Source organism: Helicoverpa armigera, chromosome 29 (genome assembly GCF_030705265.1).
Source record: "Helicoverpa armigera isolate CAAS_96S chromosome 29, ASM3070526v1, whole genome shotgun sequence".
Lineage (NCBI taxonomy): Eukaryota > Metazoa > Arthropoda > Insecta > Lepidoptera > Noctuidae > Helicoverpa > Helicoverpa armigera.
The window spans coordinates 2,968,364-2,992,898 of record NC_087148.1 but is presented as its reverse complement, the minus strand read 5'-3'; the positions used below and the strand labels follow the sequence as shown (position 1 = coordinate 2,992,898).

The 24,535-nt window shown below is 37.9% G+C and overlaps 5 pseudogenes; 3 read left to right on the top strand and 2 right to left on the bottom strand.

Moving 5' to 3' along the window:
- Window positions 1-15,188: 15,188 nt before the first annotated feature.
- LOC135119077 (uncharacterized) lies at window positions 15,189-16,814 on the bottom strand (annotated as a pseudogene).
- A 33-nt stretch (window positions 16,815-16,847) lies between these two features.
- LOC135119063 (uncharacterized) lies at window positions 16,848-17,923 on the bottom strand (annotated as a pseudogene).
- A 17-nt stretch (window positions 17,924-17,940) lies between these two features.
- On the top strand, window positions 17,941-18,627 carry LOC135119062 (uncharacterized; annotated as a pseudogene).
- A 73-nt stretch (window positions 18,628-18,700) lies between these two features.
- Window positions 18,701-19,682, top strand: LOC135119076 (uncharacterized; annotated as a pseudogene).
- Window positions 19,683-19,810: 128 nt separating this feature from the next.
- Window positions 19,811-21,330, top strand: LOC135119075 (uncharacterized; annotated as a pseudogene).
- The last annotated feature ends 3,205 nt before the right edge of the window (window positions 21,331-24,535 follow it).

The window sequence follows — 24,535 nt, the reverse complement described above, 5'->3', positions numbered from 1 at the left end:
TAAGAGCTATAGTGCCACAAATACACAGGCACACACATACAATGAAACTTATAATACCTTTTTTTGCATCAGGATTACAAACTACATTTATTGTGATTTTCGTAAATAATTTTGATAATCTCAAGCTTTAAAAATCTCCCCACTACAATCCTGTAAATCTAACAACTAAAATGAACTACCAAAAACACTAGAACATTTAAGACAAAAGGCCAAGTCAGAATCGTTCACTGTTTACTCTCGTTCAATCCTAACAGTGACTATGACAAATTAGGGTCATGTCGGCTCATTTCGTGTAATAACAAGTAAGACAAGCTGAGTTGCGGCTGCTTTTTTTTGGGGTTCCGTTGGTTTAGATAATAGGGGTGGACATGGGTATTTTTTTCATTGATTGGAAGATGTGTTCATTTGTGTAAAAACTTGTATACCAATTATTTAACACTATACAGATGAATAGTTTGTTTCGTGCTAATCTCAGAGTTTACTAGACTGATTTGAAATAAAAAATAGTTTAAAGATAGCTCATTTATCAAGGAAGACATTTATATCATCCAGCACATTTGTATCATCCAGGTGCACATAATAATTCACATGGGACGTGGGTGAAACCGCTCTGATAAATGCTAGTTAGGGACTGAATAAAGGTGAAGAACTATCTTTAGGGAACTCGAATTTTATAGTCTGAAATCGTTTACCCACCTTGAGCAAGCGATTACCTCTCATTTCTGTTCTGTATGAGAAGAGGCCTGTGCCTTGTAGTTATAACTGTTGTTAAAGAAAATTTTACAACATGAAAGTATTAAACAAAATTCACAAACAAGTATGTATTAGATAAAATAAGTTCTAAGATCTTAGATTTGTAAGATGCTAAACTATGGTTGATTTTTTCTATCTACTTTATAAAATTCACTATTGCCTAAATGCTAACACTAAGTTGTTGGTGATGAAATAAATAAAATATCTCTACATAATTCAATAACTACACAGGTCAACAGCATTTTTGGTGCAAAGGTGAAATATACAATTTCTTGTAGGATATTAGATACGTAATCGAAGTCCAGAACATAGAGTTGCACTAGCACGTAGGGATTTAGAGATATACCCCTCCTAAAGTACCAAAAACGCGATTTTAACGATATTTGACGATTTTTTTGAAGTACAGCAAAATAGTTTTTTTTGTTTCTATCTATAGCATTATATAGTACCACTCTTCCCGATTGAAATTCATTTTTATTTCCAACGTTAAGAGTTTAAATTTTCATGAAATATGTATACAGCTACGATAGTTCGATCTTCCCTATATTTCATTTGGCCTGTTAGTATGAAAAAACTCCACTTTAGTTATAAAATGGTATATATCGGGAAATAAAACTCGCAAAAATATAAATTAAAATGGGGTTAATGCGGGGAAAGTAGTACTATATGATGCTTTAGTTAGAAATTCCTATAAAATTCTGCTGTCCCCAAAAAATGACATCAAATTTCATAAAAAAACGCGTTTTTGGTACTTTAGGAGGGTTATATCTCTAAATCCCTGCGTGCTAGTGCAACTTTATGTTCTGGACTTCGATTACGTATCTAATATCCTACAAGAAATTGTATATTTCACCTTTGCACCAAAAAAAAAAATATAATTTGTTGACCAGTGCTATCATTCGTTAAAATCGAATTTAATATCACTCCAACATTTTTCTAACACTCTTTTACTATAATATTCATATAAAACTATTTACGGGTTCTTATCTAAAATGTACGAGAATGCTGTTATTTTTATCTGAGCGCCATTTTTGACAGGAACATTTTCTATTCAAGCTAAGAATAACTTTGATATATTGTTCACTACATATTCAGCGCGGTTTCACCTGCGTCCTGTATGAGTAAATGATAAAAAATATTGAAAGATTTATTTATACTTCTATACTAGATATAAAATTATTACTACAGAAAGGGCGGATCACCCATGTCCGGGCTGCGGGATTGTTCGCGCGAGTTACCGCGGCCCTGGTACATAAAGGCCTACGACGGAACACGACGGTGTTTAGTCAGTAAGAGTCTGACACTCCCTCACCGCTGCTAACCCACAGCGGGAGGGGTCATTTGATGATTTTTGACGTCGTTAAAAAAGTCACCCAAGTCCCGTGGTAACTACTCCATGCACCTGGATAAAAATGAGTTTTTAATAAATGGGATACTTAACAAAGAAAGATAGAAACAGGTTTAAAGAGACCAGACAGAGAGTACTCAGCAGCATCTGGTTAGACTGGAAGCCGACACCAACATAGTTGAGAAAAGGTTCGGCAGATAATGAAGACAGAAAGAAAATTTCTAATCGGTCCAGTAATTTCTGATATTAAGATTGGTATATGCTCTAGTAGGGTTAAAAAATAATCTGGGAAAGTCTATATTTTTTTAGAATGATGCTCATCTGATTGGTACCTCTTTGCAAGGTTTAAAAAATGTTATCTTTAAAGCCCCCTAACAGCTGATCTCGAAGAGTTATCACAATCTTTTAACTCAAAGATAAAAGATACAATTTACCTTTTTTCACTGCAAAGATAATTCTTATGTTCATCCTCTGAAAATAAGAATAAAAGTGTTACTCTAGTAACAGATGTTGTTACTAATGCTCCTTTTAAAATTAATATCCTTAAGGTGCGTTTCCACTACGGCCGTCGAGACTACAGATAGTTCTTGAGTTTATGTAGTTCATCATCATCATCATCATCAGCCTATCGCAGTCCACTGCTGGACATAGGCCTCTCCAAGTGCACGCCACTGAGATCGATTTTCGGCTTCTCGCATCCAGCTCCTGCCAGCCGTTTATGTAGTTACGAATATAGAAAGATATGCAATGTTATAGCACTTTATCGTAGTGCTTTGTTATACAAAATAATATATCGGGACACCTTTTTTTAGTACATAATATACAATCTATACTAATATTATAAAGCTGCAGAGCTTGTTTGAACGCGCTAATCTCAGGAACTACTGGTCCGATTTGAAAATTTCTTTCATTGTTAGATAGCCCATTTATCGAGGAAGGCTATAGGCTACTTTTTATCCCGGTACGGAAAGTAGTTCCCACTGGATGCGGGTGAAACCGCTGGTAGAAGCTAGTTTGGTATATATTTGGTCCAGAGCCTGAGAAAGACGTAGTGTACTTTTTAACTTGGTGAAAGAAGAAGATCTCTCGGGACGTAGATTGAACTGAGGGGAACATGTAGTGAGACAGTAGTGTAACAGTAGTGAACATGTAGAAAGCAAAGCCACAAAATAGTCGATGTACTATGTAACAACTAGACAAGAAAAAAATAAGCGTTACGCCGTAGTGGGAACGAGGGTTTACCTACAGTAGCTAATATTTCAAGTCTAAAAAGATAATTTATTATTATCTTACTGTTATCCCGGTTTGTGAATAAAATTAAGGGTTTTTTTTCATATTTTTTTGTATTGTTAAGGTAAACCAGTGAGTGTAATAAATTATTTAGCAACAGCGAAAGAATTCGTTTGGTCATCATCTGCCGAGCCTTTTTTCAACTATGTTGGGGTCGGCTTCCAGTCTAAACGAATGCAGTTGAGTACCAGTGTGCAACATGAAGCGACTGCCTATCTGATTTCCTTTACTCAGTTACCTGGGCACCATCACGATACTTGTAAGATCAGTTGTCAAACTTTCTGGCTTCTTACTACCCGTAACTACAACTGGAACCCACCAATTTATCGTGACTTGCGAAACACGGTGGAGGTAGTTGTGACAAGATGGGCAACCATATACGGACCGGCCGCGCCAAGCTCAACCTTATGATTGATCGATAAATGCTTCCAAAACGCAGAAGAAATCGTCGTACGAAGAAGGACCTTACATCCATGGAACGACAACTCCAAACGTTGCGTAATCTTAAGATCGAGCGATTCATGTGGCACATGCCAGGAGACCCTTATTTGTAATTATACCTAGTTTCAAAAATAGCTAGAGTTTCGTCAGCTAATAGTTTGTTTAGACTATTTAGGTTTGAAGATAAATATTACGCGCATTACAAAGATCAGGTATTCACCCGGACTAAAAACTTTTTTCAAATAAAGATTTCCTTAAAATAAAATTGCCAACCATCGGGTCAACTGTCGGCCGACTATTTAGTCTTCAGTATGCATGTACTCTAACTCCAAGTAAAATTAACCTATTTCGTAAGGAAAACCCGGAACATTGAAATAAATTACCCTGATATCAATTTGATCCCTTAGGTTATTTTCTGTGTAACAACATGTTATATTTATTTATGCAAGGAGAACATGAATAAATATAGAATGGGATGTAATGAGATGAGAAATATAACACCTATGTAAACCAAGAGGTGAGGAAAATTCGTACGACCGTATTTTATTTATCCGGGTTCCAAACGAGAGGAAAATACTTCCCGCACGCGGATAAAAAAGTAGCCTATTAGTAGGTATATCCTTTCTGAAGCATCTGGCACATTTTTTTTAACGACGGCGACGCCAAAAATCGTCAAATGCCCCCTCCCGCTGTGGGTTAGCAGCGGTGAGGGAGTGTCAGACTCTTACTGGCTAAAAACCGTGATGTTCCGTCGTAGGCCTTTTATGTATCAGGGCCGCGGTAACTCGCGCGAACAATGCCACAGCCCCGACAGGCCTTGGCCCTGCTGGGAGCCGCTGGAGGTATCTGGCAACTTATGCAGACTATCAGCATACCAAATTTCATTTATTCTGCAGTTTTACTGAGAAATCGTGGCAGACAAACAGAACCTATTACTTTTGCATGTATAATATTTTTTGTACTTTTCAAACCAAATTCTTTGTAAATACATATCGACAATCATATTGAAATAACTCAAGTAAAATTCTTATCCTTTTATAGGATAACAGGATCCGATTGTAACGTAATTTAACGGGTAGGGTCCCTTGGGGTCACACCGATTGGGATCCTAAGCATTACCTTATAAAGGTCAATTCTTGGGACCCTTAAGTTCCCAATAAAAGGTCTGATTGCTCAAATTTCGAGATCTTTCCTTGATAATACGATTTTATATTGTTAAGGATTGTCGTTTATATTTGATTTTGAAAAGTGTCTATGGAGTTTCTTGCCGGGTCTTCTTCATAATCATTGTTTGGAATTTTGCAGCAAGCTTTTAGCGTAAATGAAATACCTTTGTTTTTAATGTTATAAAATTGTCGAGCTTTTGCCAGTTTTAACCTGCGTGTCGTGGGAATAACTTCGCGCAGTCGGATAAATAGTAGCCTAGATATAGCTTTTTTCAATAAAAACGGACTGTCTAAGACTTCAATTTTTTTTGGAAATCTGCCCAGCAGTTCCTAAGTGTTTATTCTTCAGATTTACAATCTTACTATAACCGGTATCCTGAAATGATTTGTTATTATTTAGTAATTTGTTTACTTCTTTCAAACAAGCTAACCAATGCTTTACAGTCACTTGCATGAATAGTTTTTCAGTTTATCACGAATATTAATAAAGCAAAACATAAAAAGAAAGTCAAGAATATTGAACCTTATGCCAATATACTTAAATATCATTATTGCTTAAAGAAATCAGGGTTTTCTTTAGCGTTGAAAATAGGTCATCATCCTGTTTTTTCTTAATGTAAGATTAATTAAAAACGACAGGCAGTCAATCAGTGGAAATCACACTGAATTGAAGTTTATAAAAGTCGGTGTCATAGTATGTGTGTGAACAGTAAGTGAACTCTACTTTACTTTGTAATTTTTTTATAGTTTGTTGGAGTTTCCTATGAGAACAAAACTAAATTAATTGGATTTTCTTTTCTCGGAATAACAATCGGTTTAGAGGCGTGAATATGTAATATATATTATTATATACATTTTTCCTCAGTCGATACATAATATAATTTAGGGGTGTACCATAAAATAATATATCAAGGAAAGTAACGTTGTTTTTATCTCCTTTGTATGTAAAATTTTAATATAATAAATAATACAGATTTTATGAAGTTGCTTTGTGTAAAATATTGGTACTCTGCATCTGGTTAGATTGAAAATTGACCCCAACATATGTACCAACATCGGAAAAAGGCAAATAAGAGAGATTTTATAACATTTACCGTACATAATTACACAAATCCCGAAATAATTACAAACCAATTTATCATTTAAAACAATCAACGAAAACCCACAAAAACAACCTTTTTAATACTCCACGAGTTACAAAGATCACTGCGACAAAGTTGGTCTACTGCATATTTTATACTGTGTACCTCAGCTCGAATTAAGAGCGAGCCTCGACCGTGAATGGCTGAAAAGAGGCTGTAATTACTGCCTGAAATATTCAACCGGAATAAACTGAGACAGTGGGTGTGACGTCATCTTATACAGTCTACAAAAAGGTCTAGAAAATATTCTATAAAAAAATATGTTAGGTATAATGGAGTCCTCCTAGCCGATTATCGGCTACTGCGGCTGTTCTCATGTAAGGAGATCAGCCAGCTGTGCACGAGCATTTGCGCAGACACAGGTGCACTCACTATTTCTTCACTCTCATAGCCCGAGGGGACGGCAAAATGATAGGTATAGACTACTGCTGAAAGAAGACGTGGTGGACTAATGGATAAAGACCCAGCCTCTGAAGTATGAGTGAGCTCGTCTGATGCCAGATCAGGCAAGTACCAATGCAACTTTTCTAAGTTTGTATGTACTTTCTAAGTATATCTTGGACAACAATGACTATGTTTTGGAGGGCACTTTAAACTGGTGAGTCCCGACTGTTATTTCATCATATTTGGCAGTCGTTACCGGTAGTCAGAAGCCAGAAAGTCTCACAGTCTTACTAAAGCGTATGCCTGGGTAACTGGCAGTTCAGATACGCAGTCATATACTGGATGCCTAATACAACATAATTGGCAAAAGGCTATACAGATTTATTTTAAGAAATAATTGCAAGTGAATGCTCCTTCTATTCCCATAAACTGCTTGTCTGTCTCTTTGCAATAAACGCAAAAACTATAAATTCTACATCTCTGCTTAACACTACCTACACTGCAAACTTTTAGTCAGCCGATAGTTTTTTGGGCTCATAAATCAGTATAAAGATGAATAGTAGTACGCACATTACAAAGATCAGGTATTCAACCGACATCAGACCTACTGATAAACTATGACTGGGATCAAGATTTTCTTTTTTTAAAATTGCCAACCTTTGGGCCAACTATCAGCCAACTGTTTAGTCTTCAATGTGCTCAAACTCTTCAGAGAATACACATTAAAATCTACCCTTTATTTCCATCGTAAACATTAAAAACTTTGTGGTCCCAAACAGTCAAAACTACGAATATATATACCTATATAAACTTGTATATACGTATATGTCCCCTATATAAATTCTCTTAAGTGTCAATATGTTCCGAGACTATAGACATTAAACGAGGTCATTGCACTCAGATAAAATAAGAGTTACGGTCAGACTTGTCGTAAATTGCGTGAAATTAGGAGGAGGAAGTGTTAAGGAAAGGGTGATAAGAAAATGTTATTCTTACTAATATTATAAATGTGTAAGAAACTCCACAATGAACACCAAAATGAGGTGCTTAACGGATTTAAATGTTTGATACATAGACAGCCTGTAGCCTGAGGAAGAACGTAGGCAATTTTTATCCGGGTGCTGGAAGTAGCTCACTTGTAGCGCGGGTGGAATAACAGGAGCCAGCTGGTTAATAGTGAAGTATTATTCCCAGAAAAATAACTTTTCTAAAAATTTACTCTTTAACTTAATAACACTTTAGTGAATGAAAGTGATGTCATGTCTGTCATGAATTTATTTTTTTATACTTGGTGAAGACTCGTAAAAAGAGAAATATATATAAAATCAAACGTTTGGTTATTCACCTTTATAATCTTAAAATCTTCAAGAAAAACGATCTGTGTTAAACCATTTATAACTCAAGAATGGCGGGCCCAATTTACATAATCTTTGATTTGTTGCATTTCTCTCCGCCCCGATTTAAAATAAATCTATTGAGGGAGATTAAGATATCAATAGTAGCCTGAGTAGTCTGGATAGCAAGTGAAAAACCAAACCATAAGGGTGAGCTGCACCATTTAACTATAACGATAACCAAACCATAATCAGCCTATACTTGCCGCCCATTGGTCAAGTCGGCGATTTGACAACTGAAAATGGTTTGGTTATCATTATAGTTCAATGGTGCAACCCACTATAAGAGTTCTGTATAAAAATGTTACTAGGTAATTTTCCATAGATAACCGAATGAAGGATATTACATGCATTCAAACATGCATAGATATAGTGCAAGGGGATGACCAAAAACGATGGATGGATTGTGTGGAAGTCGACATGGCTAGAAATAATGTCACTCGTGAGAATAACGGCAGACAGAAGAGTATGGAAGAAGAAAAATTGGGATAAGGGCAGGAGGATGATAATGATGCTGACATAGATGCAAAAGTACGCGCAAAAAGCATGACCCTTCTTGGCAGTCGGGTAGACTTAATAATTTGTTCGCAGCATCATTTTAAATGAAAATCTATTTCATGATATATTTATTTTTTCTGCAATCCCTCCTCAGTTTTCTAACGTAAAGTTCCGCGTTCATATCTCGGCGGTCACGTGGCCTTTTGTTTAGCGTCACCTATTTACATATACATATGTATGTATTTATGTATGTATATACGGGCGAAACAATATGGGCTCGCCGACTATTTTTATATGCAAACTTAGAAGATTGGAGTTGGGGAGGGTTATGTAATAGATTACAATTTTTTTCATCACTAGAAGTTGAAAATCTTCTGACATGTTTGTCTGTCTAATCGCGATGAACTTAAAAGGTACTGAAAGGATTTTCACGTGGTTTTCGTTAAAAAAAGAACGATTGATAAGGAAGGTTTTTAAGCAATTGATTCCCTAATACTCTAATATTAATTAAAGCAAAATATAATCATATTTTGGTTAGCATACCTTTATTTTACATGGAGCGACTACATATCTGACATCCTCAACCCTGTTTTCCAGGCAACTCCGATATCCCTTGTTAATACTAGTTGTTAGACTTTCTGGTCTCTGACATTCGTTAAAACTACACTAGATGGTCACCCAAGCACGAACCAGTTTACCTTATGATCGATCGATCCGTGTTTCCGTTACCACGAGCTCTTTAACAAAAATTAAGTTGCGTTAAATAAAGACAAATCGGGCCTTTTCTATCCTCTTGTATCAAACGACTAGTACTTACGAGTCCAAAGGGATTAACAGTTAAGTTACTCTCTCCGATTAAACTACAATAGATTACCTTGATAGATGGAGTTCTTAAAAGCTGAGAGAAAATGGCTGTATCTTTGGTAGACGATATAAAGGTAAAGTAAAAGATATGTTTAAAAGAAAGAAAGCTGAGATGTTCAATTTCATTTTATTTATCTTTTTTTATTACTTATCTATTACTTAATATTATAAAGCTGAAGAGTATGTTTGCTTGAACGCGTTAATCTCAGGAACTACTAGTCTTATATGAAAAAATCTTTCAGTTCTAGTTTGCACATTTACCTGAGAAAGCTCTGCCCGCGATCAGTAGGAACTACTCCGTGCACCCGGATAAAAAGTAGCCTATATAGCCTGCCTAAAATGGGCTATCAAACACTAAAAGCTTTTTCGAATAGGACCAGCTTCTCTTTTCCAGGAGAGCAACTTTTTTGGAACCGTGCAACTAGTGTAACGTTTCATAAAAGCCTGCTAAAATAAAAACATTTGACTTTAACTTTGATTCTCAATACTTTATTATATTAGTAAGTAAACATACCTAGACTAACAAAAGATTTATATAGGATCAACGAACAGCATTCTAAAATCTCTGCAAAGAATGTTTAAACAAAATTTATAGCCAGCAATTCGTTGTAGCTTGCAGTAAATAAACTTTGCTAGGCTAAAGCTATTGTTTGACATAGTCATCCATCTTTACCATGCTAGGAGATTTTACAATATTCTGTGTAAATTTTTTGATATATTTTTTTTGGAAAAGCCTGGATTTTGTTTGGAGATATCTCGATGTATGCGTAGATAGTTATTGTTTTAAATAAGTAATTAGTAAAAAGGTTTTTTGAAAAACAAAAATTGGTATCGTAACCTAAAATAAAATATACGATTATTTATTGCTGTTAATTCCCAGTGTATTTTTTTTTTTTTAATAACTTACCAGTCCTATTCCCTGTGGTTCTAGCCACTTCCCAAAACCGGATAAGTAAGTAGTCTACGTACATCCTCGGGCTCTGGACTATCTGAATTCCTTTTATTAAAATCGGTTCAGTAGTTTTGGCGCGAAATCGTGAAAACCAGACAGACGGTTCATAGCATTGACTAGGTAAATAAACGCTACGTGGTCGGAATTTCAAATAATACGCCTTTGTTTTGGGTATAAATTGTCATTATTGGTTATAGTTGAAATAATATTATTGTAATTTTGGATTCTATACGCGTTTTGAGTAGCCACTAAACTAAAGGTAAACCACCTTGACATGACTTTTTTTTTAACGTGTAAAAGCGTAAAAAACAGATAGACAGAAAGAGCTACTTTCGCATTTATAATACCTATTAATACACTTGATATCTAATAAAAAACGAAATTTGAAAAAAATAGGTATATCATTTGAAAATAAAAATTCGAAAACTGTTTCACGTTCCAAAATACGAGTTTCCGATTACAAAATACCGAAACAAAATGGCCGTCACGCAAAATGGCCGCGGCTCAGTTGACAGAGCCAATCCGGTCATTCATAGCATTGACTAGGTAAATAAACGGTACGTGGTCGGAATTTAAACTAAAATGCCTTTGTTTTAGGTGTAAATTACCTACGTTGCGTTGTTTATATATTTTGAGCAGCTACTGAACTAAAGGTAAACAATCTTTTTACGACTTTTTTTTGGAAAGCGTGTTTAAGCGTAAAAGACAGACAGACAGAAAGAGTTTCTTTCACATTTATAATACCTATTAATACACTTGATATCTAATAAAAAACGACATTTCAAAAAAATAGGTATATCATTTGAAAATAAAAAGGCGAAAACTGTTTCACGTACCAAAATACGAGTTTCCGATTTCAAAATACCGAAACAAAATGGCCGTCACGCAAAATGGCCGCGGCTCAGTTGACAGAGCCAATCCGGTCATTCATAGCATTGACTAGGTAAATAAACGGTACGTGGTCGGAATTTCAAATAATGCGCCTTTGTTTTGGGTGTAAATTACGTTGTTTATGGGCCTTTGTTGGCTATAGTTTTGAGGTTATATCATTTTGTATTTAGTATTAGGTTTATTTAAGTGGAATATTATGAAAAAGTATTTTTCTAGAAAGTAAGTAAACTCACTGATTCACAAACAATTTCCAACTAGCTTAAACCACGCTCTCACCGGCCCGAGGAATCAAAATATTTCTTGCACCAAGATAAAAAGGGGCATATGCATAATTACCTATATATGTTATGCGCACTTTATAAGGAACTGCTAAGTTTCATCAAAATCCCTTCAGCCATTTGAACATGAAGAAGTAGCAAATATAGTATACCTACTCATACACAAACACACACACACACACAAATGAACACACATACGTACACACACAAACTTTTGCTGTCGTATTATTAGAAAGTTATTCAGACATCCGTAAAGTATAATAAGCGTAAATACCAAGAATACCTGAAAATATGAAAATAATGAAAGTGTGCCAGTAAAAGTGTATTTATGAACAATATTTTAAATTCATAGGCTCACAAAAATTCTGTGGTGTTAAGGCAAAAGGGGATGAGTCAAAAAACACAACTTTTCACCAGGGGCTAATCAAAAAAACGCGTGTTTGTTTTGTAATAAAAATGCAGTTTAATCAAAAGTGTATATAGAAATAATTAACACAACTCTGTTTTAATTTTCATTTATTAATTTAGTCGTCTTTTATATGTACATGAAAAATATTTTTATTTCTTAATTATTAAAACAATTGACATATCTCCTTTTTCCGTAACACGGTAAAAATTAAAAAAAAATCCTAGAACGACTCGTCTCTTTATTTGCTATTATTATTTACGTATATACCTACCTTTTTTTTTGGCAGGGGGGAAATCCTCATGGACTTCCCTCCACCTGGGGTCGGTGGAGGGGGTGTGCCAAACTCTTACCGGCTAAAAACCCACCCAGTGTTGCCTTCAATTACCTATTGTCGAGGGCACGGGTATCGCCAAAGCATTCTTCCGCACCCCCGACAGGTATTGGCCCCCCAGATGTTCAAAGGCGGGCCCCGTCAACCTCTGTGGCCGTCACTCAGCGGCCACAGCAAACTCCACTAAGAGATGCGCGCGCAACACAACGCCACCGTCTCGAGGCCTGTTTCTGATCGGACGACAGACGCCCCTAGTCTGTCGCCCGCAGGCCGCGCCCTATGGTGGCCGGAGATTAATCATTCTGCGACGTCCTCCACGTCTGCTGCGGGCGGGGAGAGAGGAAGCAGCTTCTCTCTCCCTTTCCGCCGCCTCCTTTCAAACCATCACATCCTCACAAAAGGATGCGACGGCGTTCCATCCATCTTCGCTGCCGACCATGCAGGACACGACAGCCGGCAGCGAAAGACTTCCCGCAGCGTCTACTGCTGCCTCTACGTCACGGCGCTGCGTTGCCCCAGATGCCACAGTGGTGGCATTCGGGCGTGGGCTCCCGACCGATGCGACACAGGAACTTTCCGAAACACCCATGTCCGGTAAGGACCTGTGTCAGCCGGAAGCTGAGGGCGCCGTGGCGTCCCTCCAGCCACTCCTTCAGTATGGGCCTTACCGCTGCCATGCCGTGGGTCGCGCAAGTCGCTGCTCCCATTCCGCAATGAGGTCTTGGCGGAGCTCTGAACTGCGCAACTCAACTTGCCGAGGCACGAGGCGCTCGGCCCGCCCCACCGCTTCCTCGCGCCATGTATAGAGTGACGCGAGGGCTGTCGGTCTCGATCCGGCTAGGAGGCATGCAGCTTCGAAGGAGATCGTGCGGTATCCTCTTATAACCCTGATGGCCATCGCTCGCTGTGGTCTTCGCAGCACTGGAAGGTTGCGGGCCGTCAGGGTGCTCGCCCACACTGGCTCGGCGTAAAGCGCCATCGCCCGCACGACCCCCATATAGAGCCTCCGGCAGGAGATATTGGGTCACCTGAGGTTGGGCAACAAGCGTGAGAGCGCTAAAGCTGCGACCAACAACCGAGGAGCGAGCCGCTGGAAGTGTGGCCCGAAGTCCCAACGACTTTCGAGAACGAGTCCCAGGTATTTCATTGTCGGCTCCACAGCGATGGTAACCCCTCCCACCACGATACTGGACCCCGGAGGTGGCTTCTTCCTTGGCCCATGGAAGCAAAGGGCCTCGGATTTGTGCAAGGCCACTTCGAGGCCAAGACCTACCCACGACCTGCGCGACACTGGCTGTGGCCCGAATGGCCGCCTGCCGGTACGTCTACCCATGTGCTGTGACTAGCGTGTCGTCAGCGTAGCATATCACGCTGACGCCGTGGAGAAGCGCATCGCGCAGGACCCAATCGTAGCCAATGTTTCACAGGAGAGGGCCAAGAACCGACCCCTGAGGAAGAGATGTTCTGACGAACCCATCCTTCTCGATCCAGGTACACGACAGCTCTTTCGGATAAATAGGCCCCGATTATGCGACGGAGGTACCCTGGCACTCCATGATAACGGAGCGCCTCCTTTATGATATTCCAGGGCAGGGTGTTGAATGCGTTAGCGATGTCATGCGACACCGCCGAAACCACCTCGCCCCGGTCGACTGCTTCCTCCGCCAGGACCGCCAGGACCCTCACGCGTATGCGTGGAGGAAGCAGTATAGCGTCAACTGTTGAACGCCCTTTACGGAAACCATACTGGTTGTCCTCCAGATCCGAATCAGCTCATAATTTAAAGGATTTAAATTCATCATACTTACGTTAAATCGAACTTGTTAATCCTATTTATTTCTGTAGGTTTCAACACTCAAATTACCCACGTAAACCATAATTTTAGGATTTTTTGCACCGTTGCACTAGTAAAAAGACGTCAACTTCGCGCGCGAAATGCAACTAACGCGGAACGACGAATATGAATTTAGGCACAAGTCGACTTATCTCATTATACCTAATTTTATAAGTAAAGGATCACGTATGCAATAAGAAGATAACTAGACAAAACTCCTTTTTACTTTTTAGGTTTTGCTATTTATGACTAGACTCGTATTTTTTATTGGAGATTCACGAAATAAAATACATTATATTGAATTATCTCCTTTTTACCACGATAGTTCGTAAAATTTTGTACCCAACTGTGTAATTAACTCATTTTTCACAATTTCTGACTCATCCCCTTTTGCCTTAACACCACAGAATTAATACCGTATGAATATTAAGATTGAAATTATGTAAATAATTATTAAAATATATACAATGGCGAGACCAAAAGTTATTGTTCATTTTGCGATAACAGATTCTGATTTTTAAAACAAGGTAAGTAGGTATTTTAACATGAATTTTCATGTATATTAATGTTAGCGTTTTTCTGTGTGAATTATTTTAACTGTCGGTAAAAGTTTTATTATGATCAGTTATTGTAGAATAAAGATTTTTTTAACTTATAAAATGGATGATTCAGCCTAGATATTTTAAATGGCTTGGTGGTCAAACTACCAACACCCCTCTTCTTGCATCTATACTAATATTATAAAAAGGAAAACAATATTTTTTTATTGTTTGTTTGTAATGGACAAAGTATAAAACTACGTTTAAAAATTATTTCACTTTTGGAAAGCTGCACTCTTTAGTTTATATTTTATCCTGGTACGGACAGTAGTTCCCACGGACGCAGGTGAAAATTCGGAAAAGGCTAGTAAAAAATAAAAATAGTTTATTTGTCACCAAGAAATTAAATAAGCAATATACACAATTTTTTTGTGGTGGTTAAAAATATGCAAAAATAAACCCAACCACCTAAACTAGACTAAACAAATGAATTCTTTATCTTTATAATATTATTTGCCTGTATCACCCACGACTTTATAATACTTTATAATAGAATTGATTTTGTCTGTATCAACGACGCTAAACCCCGAATATCTCTTAATCATCAAATATGGGCAAAACCATTAATTATTCTAGAGGTGAACTAAAGATAACTGGAATCTAAATAAAACTACTTTTACGGATTTTATCGCGGTTATATTATATTATTTAATCCCGACGTTTCGGATCCTTTACAGCATCCATGGTCACGGGCAGACTAAGGTGTTGGTCGTCTTGATATATTAGTTACAAACAGCTACCCTACATTTTGTTAATTATTATTGACAATCCGATTCACGCAAAACGAGCTAACTGTATCCTTAGGTCGAGCAGTTGTAGGCTTGGATTTTGATTTAATAGTTTCTATGATGGGATTCCAAGCAGGTGGTATGACCCAGCCATCTTCTCTATTGAAATTTGGATGTTTTTTAATTTCAATAGCCTCGCGAATCATCCTAGGTAGGAATCGGTTTTCTTTTGCAAGGACTTGTGGTTTATCAAATCTGATGTAATGCTGGGCCTTGTCTAGTGTGTGTTCACAAACTGCTGACTGTCTGGAACGGCGGTGTTTGACATCGGCGATGTGTTCTTTACGCGGGTCCCTATGCTTCTTTTAGTTTGGCCTATGTAAGAGACCACAATCACATTCAAGCTTGTATACACCCGCATCTTGTAGAGGTATGTGACACTTGACAGGTGGTAAGAATTGACTAATCTTCTTCAGCGGCTTGAAGTAGGTTTTGATTGAAGCTCGCTTCAAGATGTAGCCAATCTTGTCTGTGACTCCTCTTATGTATGGAAGAACAGCAGGTAGACGCTCAACTGTGGCTGGTTTCACGCGGGTTCTGCGACGAGGGCGCGGTACTCGGAGCTTGTTGTCGTGCAGTACTTGCTTAACATGTTGAAGCTCAGCACCCAGGTGTTGTTCATCGCAGATCCCACGTGCTCTCTGAAACAATGATTTACCAACGGTAGATAACTGTGTTGGGTGGTGGTGGGACTCACCATGAAGGTATTTGTCTGTATGGGTTTCTTCCGATACACAGTGTGACTCAAGGTGTTATTAGGGTTACGGATAACCAAAACATCTAAGAAAGCTAAGGAGTTGTTTGCCTCTGACTCCATAGTGAATTGAATTTTGGGGTTTATGGAGTTAAGATGATTTAAAAATGCTGTGACTTTGTCAGATGGTAGTATTGTGAAAGTATCATCTACGTACCGCTTGTAGAATTTGGGTGTTACGGGTGCAGATTGCAGGGCTCGCTCCTCAAAATCCTCCATGAAGATATCAGCAACAATGGGAGATACTGGGAGCCCATTGCTACACCATCCACTTGCGTGTAGAAGTGATTATTCCACAGTAAATAGCCAGATGTTAGGCAATGTTTTAACAGTTCAGCATATTCAGTAGGCATGTTATTCTCTGCTAGTTTCTTAGACACAATCTTGATGCAGTCTTCAACGGGTAAGCATGTAAACAATGACTGAACATCAAAACTGACCATAGTTTCATTGTCAGCTAGTTGTAGGTGTTTTATTTCACTGACAAAATGGTACGAGTCCTTTACATATGCTGCTGTGTTTCCTCTCAATGGTGAAAGTACTTTAGCCAGATGTTGAGCCAATCTGTAGGTTGGTGAGTCGATTTGGCTGACTATTGGTCGTAGTGGAGCATTAGGTTTGTGTATCTTCGGTAGCCCATACAGCTTTGGTGGTTTTGCGCAGCTAGGAACTAGGTATTTTACGTCTAGATTCAATGTTTCGAGTACTTTTTATCAAATCACTAGTTGATTTCAATGTTTTGTTGTGGGGTCGGTCTTCACTTGTTTATATGTACTTACATCCGATAAAAGGTCTTGTATTTTATCATTGTAATCTGACGTATCCATCACCACCGTAGCATTACCTTTATCTGCACGTAGAATTGTTAATTCAGGCCTGTCGCGAAGGTTTTTTAACGCTAGATATTGATTTTTATTTAGATTCGGTTTGGGCAGTATGTTGCGACGTAATACAGACGAAATGTCCTGACGTATCGCCTCCGAATCATGTTTATTGATTTTATTTTTAAACAGGCAGTCTTCCACGTTGCATATAATGCTTTCTACCGGTATTTTTCGAGGTGTTACAGCAAAATTTAGGCCTTTCGATAACACTTGAACCGTATTTTCATCCAAGACATTTTTTGATAGATTGACAACTGCGCGTGATTGGCTCGCAGGTAACGGGCGCGTTCCGTTTTCTTTTCGTGTGTTATTTTGGACATTTGATTTAGACGTTAGTTTTCAAATTTGATTATTTGTCTGTTTTGCATTCATTATATTTAGATTTTCGCGCTCATCTAGTATTTTCATGCAATTATTAAAATCAAATGTAGTTAAATCTATCTTTAATTCATGGGATGACGCCTCAATGTCTTGATTAACGCGGTGCAAATCGGATCGTGTATTTTGTATTAACTGCTGTAGTAACTTTTTACTTGCCTGGTTTAAGATCTTAGCGCTTCCTCGTATGTCCTTCCTTGGTGAAATTATGGCACACGTAGGAATGATGCTGTTGTCTCTGCATCTCTTCAAGAAATTCAAGGATGTTATGAATCTTGCGCGCTTCGTCTTGAGATCTTCCAACCGGCGTATTTTATTTGCAATTGGCAGTCCGTACTGGTTAACATATTGATTTCTGACACTTACGCGAATATTAGACATTTAAATAAAACTACTTTTACGGATTTTATCGCGGTTATATTATATTATTTAATCCCGACGTTTCGGATCCTTTACAGCATCCATGGTCACGGGCAGACTAAGGTGTTGGTCGTCTTGATATATTAGTTACAAACAGCTACCCTACATTTTGTTAATTATTATTGACAATCCGATTCGAATCGATGAACAACACCTGGGTGCTGAGCTTCAACATGTTAAGCAAGTACTGCACGACAACAAGCTCCGAGTACCGCGCCCTCGTCGCAGAACCCGCGTGAAACCAGCCACAGTTGAGCGTCTACCTGCTGTTCTTCCATACATAAGAGGAGTCACAGACAAGATTGGCTACATCTTGAAGCGAGCTTCAATCAAAACCTACTTCAAGCCGCTGAAGAAGATTAGTCAATTCTTACCACCTGTCAAGTGTCACATACCTCTACAAGATGCGGGTGTATACAAGCTTGAATGTGATTGTGGTCTCTCTTACATAGGCCAAACTAAAAGAAGCATAGGGACCCGCGTAAAAGAACACATCGCCGATGTCAAACACCGCCGTTCCAGACAGTCAGCAGTTTGTGAACACACACTAGACAAGGCCCAGCATTACATCAGATTTGATAAACCACAAGTCCTTGCAAAGAAAACCGATTCCTACCTAGGATGATTCGCGAGGCTATTGAAATTAAAAAACATCCAAATTTCAATAGAGAAGATGGCTGGGTCATACCACCTGCTTGGAATCCCATCATAGAAACTATTAAATCAAAATCCAAGCCTACAACTGCTCGACCTAAGGATACAGTTAGCTCGTTTTGCGTGAATCGGATTGTCAATAATAATTAACAAAATGTAGGGTAGCTGTTTGTAACTAATATATCAAGACGACCAACACCTTAGTCTGCCCGTGACCATGGATGCTGTAAAGGCTCCGAAACGTCGGGATTAAATAATATAATATAACCGCGATAAAATCCGTAAAAGTAGTTTTATTTAAATGTCTAATATTCGCGTAAGTGTCAGAAATCAATATGTTAACCAGTACGGACTGCCAATTGCAAATAAAATACGCCGGTTGGAAGATCTCAAGACGAAGCGCGCAAGATTCATAACATCCTTGAATTTCTTGAAGAGATGCAGAGACAACAGCATCATTCCTACGTGTGCCATAATTTCACCAAGGAAGGACATACGAGGAAGCGCTAAGATCTTAAACCAGGCAAGTAAAAAGTTACTACAGCAGTTAATACAAAATACACGATCCGATTTGCACCGCGTTAATCAAGACATTGAGGCGTCATCCCATGAATTAAAGATAGATTTAACTACATTTGATTTTAATAATTGCATGAAAATACTAGATGAGCGCGAAAAATCTAAATATAATGAATGCAAAAACAGACAAATAATCAAATTTGAAAACTAACGTCTAAATCAAATGTCCAAAATAACACACGAAAAGAAAACGGAACGCGCCCGTTACCTGCGAGCCAATCACGCGCAGTTGTCAATCTATCAAAAAATGTCTTGGATGAAAATACGGTTCAAGTGTTATCGAAAGGCCTAAATTTTGCTGTAACACCTCGAAAAATACCGGTAGAAAGCATTATATGCAACGTGGAAGACTGCCTGTTTAAAAATAAAATCAATAAACATGATTCGGAGGCGATACGTCAGGACATTTCGTCTGTATTACGTCGCAACATACTGCCCAAACCGAATCTAAATAAAAATCAATATCTAGCGTTAAAAAACCTTCGCGACAGGCCTGAATTAACAATTCTACGTGCAGATAAAGGTAATGCTACGGTGGTGATGGATACGTCAGATTACAATGATAAAATACAAGACCTTTTATCGGATGTAAGTACATATAAACAAGTGAAGACCGACCCCACAACAAAACATTGAAATCAACTAGTGATTTGATAAAAAGTACTCCGAAACATTGAATCTAGACGTAAAATACCTAGTTCCTAGCTGCGCAAAACCACCAAAGCTGTATGGGCTACCGAAGATACACAAACCTAATGCTCCACTACGACCAATAGTCAGCCAAATCGACTCACCAACCTACAGATTGGCTCAACATCTGGCTAAAGTACTTTCACCATTGAGAGGAAACACAGCAGCATATGTAAAGGACTCGTACCATTTTGTCAGTGAAATAAAACACCTACAACTAGCTGACAATGAAACTATGGTCAGTTTTGATGTTCAGTCATTGTTTACATGCTTACCCGTTGAAGACTGCATCAAGATTGTGTCTAAGAAACTAGCAGAGAATAACATGCCTACTGAATATGCTGAACTGTTAAAACATTGCCTAACATCTGGCTATTTACTGTGGAATAATCACTTCTACACGCAAGTGGATGGTGTAGCAATGGGCTCCCCAGTATCTCCCATTGTTGCTGATATCTTCATGGAGGATTTTGAGGAGCGAGCCCTGCAATCTGCACCCGTAACACCCAAATTCTACAAGCGGTACGTAGATGATACTTTCACAATACTACCATCTGACAAAGTCACAGCATTTTTAAATCATCTTAACTCCATAAACCCCAAAATTCAATTCACTATGGAGTCAGAGGCAAACAACTCCTTAGCTTTCTTAGATGTTTTGGTTATCCGTAACCCTAATAACACCTTGAGTCACACTGTGTATCGGAAGAAAACCCATACAGACAAATACCTTCATGGTGAGTCCCACCACCACCCAACACAGTTATCTACCGTTGGTAAATCATTGTTTCAGAGAGCGTGGGATCTGCGATGAACAACACCTGGGTGCTGAGCTTCAACATGTTAAGCAAGTACTGCACGACAACAAGCTCCGAGTACCGCGCCCTCGTCGCAGAACCCGCGTGAAACCAGCCACAGTTGAGCGTCTACCTGCTGTTCTTCCATACATAAGAGGAGTCACAGACAAGATTGGCTACATCTTGAAGCGAGCTTCAATCAAAACCTACTTCAAGCCGCTGAAGAAGATTAGTCAATTCTTACCACCTGTCAAGTGTCACATACCTCTACAAGATGCGGGTGTATACAAGCTTGAATGTGATTGTGGTCTCTCTTACATAGGCCAAACTAAAAGAAGCATAGGGACCCGCGTAAAAGAACACATCGCCGATGTCAAACACCGCCGTTCCAGACAGTCAGCAGTTTGTGAACACACACTAGACAAGGCCCAGCATTACATCAGATTTGATAAACCACAAGTCCTTGCAAAAGAAAACCGATTCCTACCTAGGATGATTCGCGAGGCTATTGAAATTAAAAAACATCCAAATTTCAATAGAGAAGATGGCTGGGTCATACCACCTGCTTGGAATCCCATCATAGAAACTATTAAATCAAAATCCAAGCCTACAACTGCTCGACCTAAGGATACAGTTAGCTCGTTTTGCGTGAATCGGATTGTCAATAATAATTAACAAAATGTAGGGTAGCTGTTTGTAACTAATATATCAAGACGACCAACACCTTAGTCTGCCCGTGACCATGGATGCTGTAAAGGATCCGAAACGTCGGGATTAAATAATATAATATAACCGCGATAAAATCCGTAAAAGTAGTTTTATTTAAATGTCTAATATTCGCGTAAGTGTCAGAAATCAATATGATAACTGGAATCCTTAATTATACTCCGCCTGCGTTTTGGATATTATTTCTTATTCAAGCTAAGAGCCCGCAAAATGGTAAATCATGTTATACACTCCAGGGTAAAAAATAGGGATCAGTTTTACAAAAATATTAAAGTGTACAAAAAAATAAGATAACTAGTTTATTTTTCCAAAAAATATGTCAATTTTTACTAGCGTCGACCAGCGTTTTCATCAGCTCTTTGAAGAAACTATTTCCCGCACCTGGATAAATAGCCTTAACGTTATTCAGATGTATTTGCTATGTTACTGCTAAGTTTTATCAAAATCCGCTAAATCCGTCAAAATTCAAGTAAAGAAGTAACAAACATACCATTCGTTTTTAAGACTTGTTGTATATTTACTATTATTATTATTTAAGTTTTTTATAGTATTTTGTATATTAATATGGGCCTTGCCCATGCAAGAATTAAATGTATTAATAAATAGAATAGGTAAATATACACATACTCTCAAACTCTCACCTATATATTACTGTGATGGATGAAATATAATTAAAACAGAACATACAAAAATTCTTTGTATACAATAATCTAGAAATACACAAAATCCACTATTACCAATCTAAAACAATTTTCTAACAAAACTGCAAACGATAGGACCAATCAATAATATCTTGTTTTGACAACCGCTGTGCTGACTGCTGACGTCATCAAAAACAAAATGGCTGCCATTGACGGTTTAATAGCTGCAAACATAAAACGAATTACGGTTTGTTTTATTGGGGAGGAAGCTGCAGCATCTGGTTTTGCCTGTTTTATGGCAAAGTATATATTAAATTGCTAGTTGACTTAAAAACTTTCTAAAAGTCGGTTTCATTTTTTTTGTAAAAAAGTTTTTTATTTAATGCTTTTCGGTTTTTGGGTCCAAATATTTTTAATGCCCACTTTGGCATTCGCAACCGTAATTGTGGAAAAGTCTAACCAATATAAATAACATATGCCCAACTTCAAGGTTGCTGCAATTTTTTTTTGTTTCCATTATCAAGTCTGACATGGTAGTAGATAATAAAATATTTTGATGTAAATATCTCATCAATATGAATGCACTAAGCCCAATCACTTGGTACTTAGTTGCTATGTACCAATGCTTTGTTCCCTTAATTTTCTGTCGTCTCCATCATCAGTTAAGATCCAAACCGCTCCAGTGTGAAAAGGTTGTTAAGCATATTGACTAAAAATTAAATTATAAATTTAAAAAAACCCCCGACCCAAAAAAAGTACGCAATAATTACGACAAAAGGTTAAAAACGCTAAACCCTATAAAAAGCAAAAAATAACTTTTAACACTACGTAAACTAAATTTTGTCGTGTCGGGGGACCGCTCTAATTCATTACTTTAGATACGTGTTTTTTTTTTTAAACGAATGTTGTAATTAGGTAGGTATCATTTGATTTATGTAATTATTTGTGAAGGTAAAAAGCGGTCCCCCGACACGTCAAAATTTAGTTTACGTAGTGTTAAAAGTTATTTTTTGCTTTTTATAGGGTTTAGCGTTTTTAACCTTTTGTCGTAATTATTGCGTACTTTTTTTGGGTCGGGGGTTTTTTAAAATTTATAATTTAATTTTATTTCATGCTTTTTAAAGGAGCTCCTTAATTTTTCCTTCTTTCATTTAATTTATTTTATCCTAAGATGGGGTCGCTATATGCGATCTCGGCCAAAGGAAGCTGTTTAACAATCCTCATGACAAACTGGCTCTGGGAGAATTGCACAGATTGAGAAACAATAAAGATTAACCTTTGGACATTCTAGATTTTCAGGAAAAATATAAATCGGTTTATCCGTTTCATTCCGGCATTCCAGGGTTTCATCCGCCACATCCCATTTCCAGCATCAGGTTCTCGTCAATCAGAAACATGAAGAGAACTCGTCAAGACAAATTCAACGAGCCCAAACTCGATGGGTTTACTAAGAGGCAGTTCAGGGTCACGTCTCCTACCTTCGTGCCCTAACAGCAGACCAGCTTAGTGGTTCCAAAAGACATTAGTGTTTCAAATTTCAGATCCCACATATACTTGCAAGAGCGTGTAACATTCCTATCACATCTAGCAAACGAGCTGATGACCTTGAAGACCTGAACCGATTTCCACCAAACATAGCTAAGAACACTCCCGACTGACATACCTTTTAAACAAAAAAAACCGCATTACAATCGGATCATTCGTTTGGGAGCTACGATGCCACATACACACACACACACACACACACACACACAGACACGTCAAACTTATAACACCCCGTCGTTTTTGCGTCGGGGGTTAACAAAACTACAAAGTGCAGGGACGCTATTTTGTCGCAACTGTTTTTTTAACGTCATATGAAATGTCACTATGTCAAACGTCATAATGACATGACAATGACTATTAGGCCAATTTTTCTGCCTTATATGTACTCTCTACACCTACAGGATGTTATATTTTCTTCCTAAGCCACACGATAATACTTCTAAAAGAATGATAAATAAGTTCATACTTATCTTTTAGCCACTAAGAGACCAGTCAAGGGAATTAAGGGAGTTAAGGCCACTTCGAGTTACAAGTAGTGTTGTATCTTTTCCTTTGGGAGGGTGAAATGGCATGGCGATTTTAGAATTATTTGATGGTGATATTTTGATGAATGGTATATTTTTATCCTAGTACAGGAAGTATTAAATTTCTTTGGGACGTGGGTGAAACCGTGTGATACAGCTTGTTTAAATAATTATAGTTTAGTAGAAGTTTTTTAAAAATTGCTGAAATATGCTGAAATTTTCACAGATGATGTATTATTGTTGCCGCTATAAAAACAAATACTGAAAACTAGAATTAAATAAATATTTTGGCGGGCTCCCAAACAGCAAATGTGATTTTTTTGTCCGTTTTATAAATCGGTACGGAAACCTTAAACGCACTTGGCCGGTATTTTTTCACTCATACAGAACACAGACATACAAACACATTCAAATTACAACGCAAAAACTTTGTAATTTCACTACAAAACTATAAAGTGCAGGGACGCAATTTTGTCGCAACTGTTTTTTAATCTTTATTATTGCATTATCCAACCATTTCAGTATTTTCTTTTCAGTTGCAACTAGAAAATTACTTCGCTGTGCAATAAAAAAAAACTAGA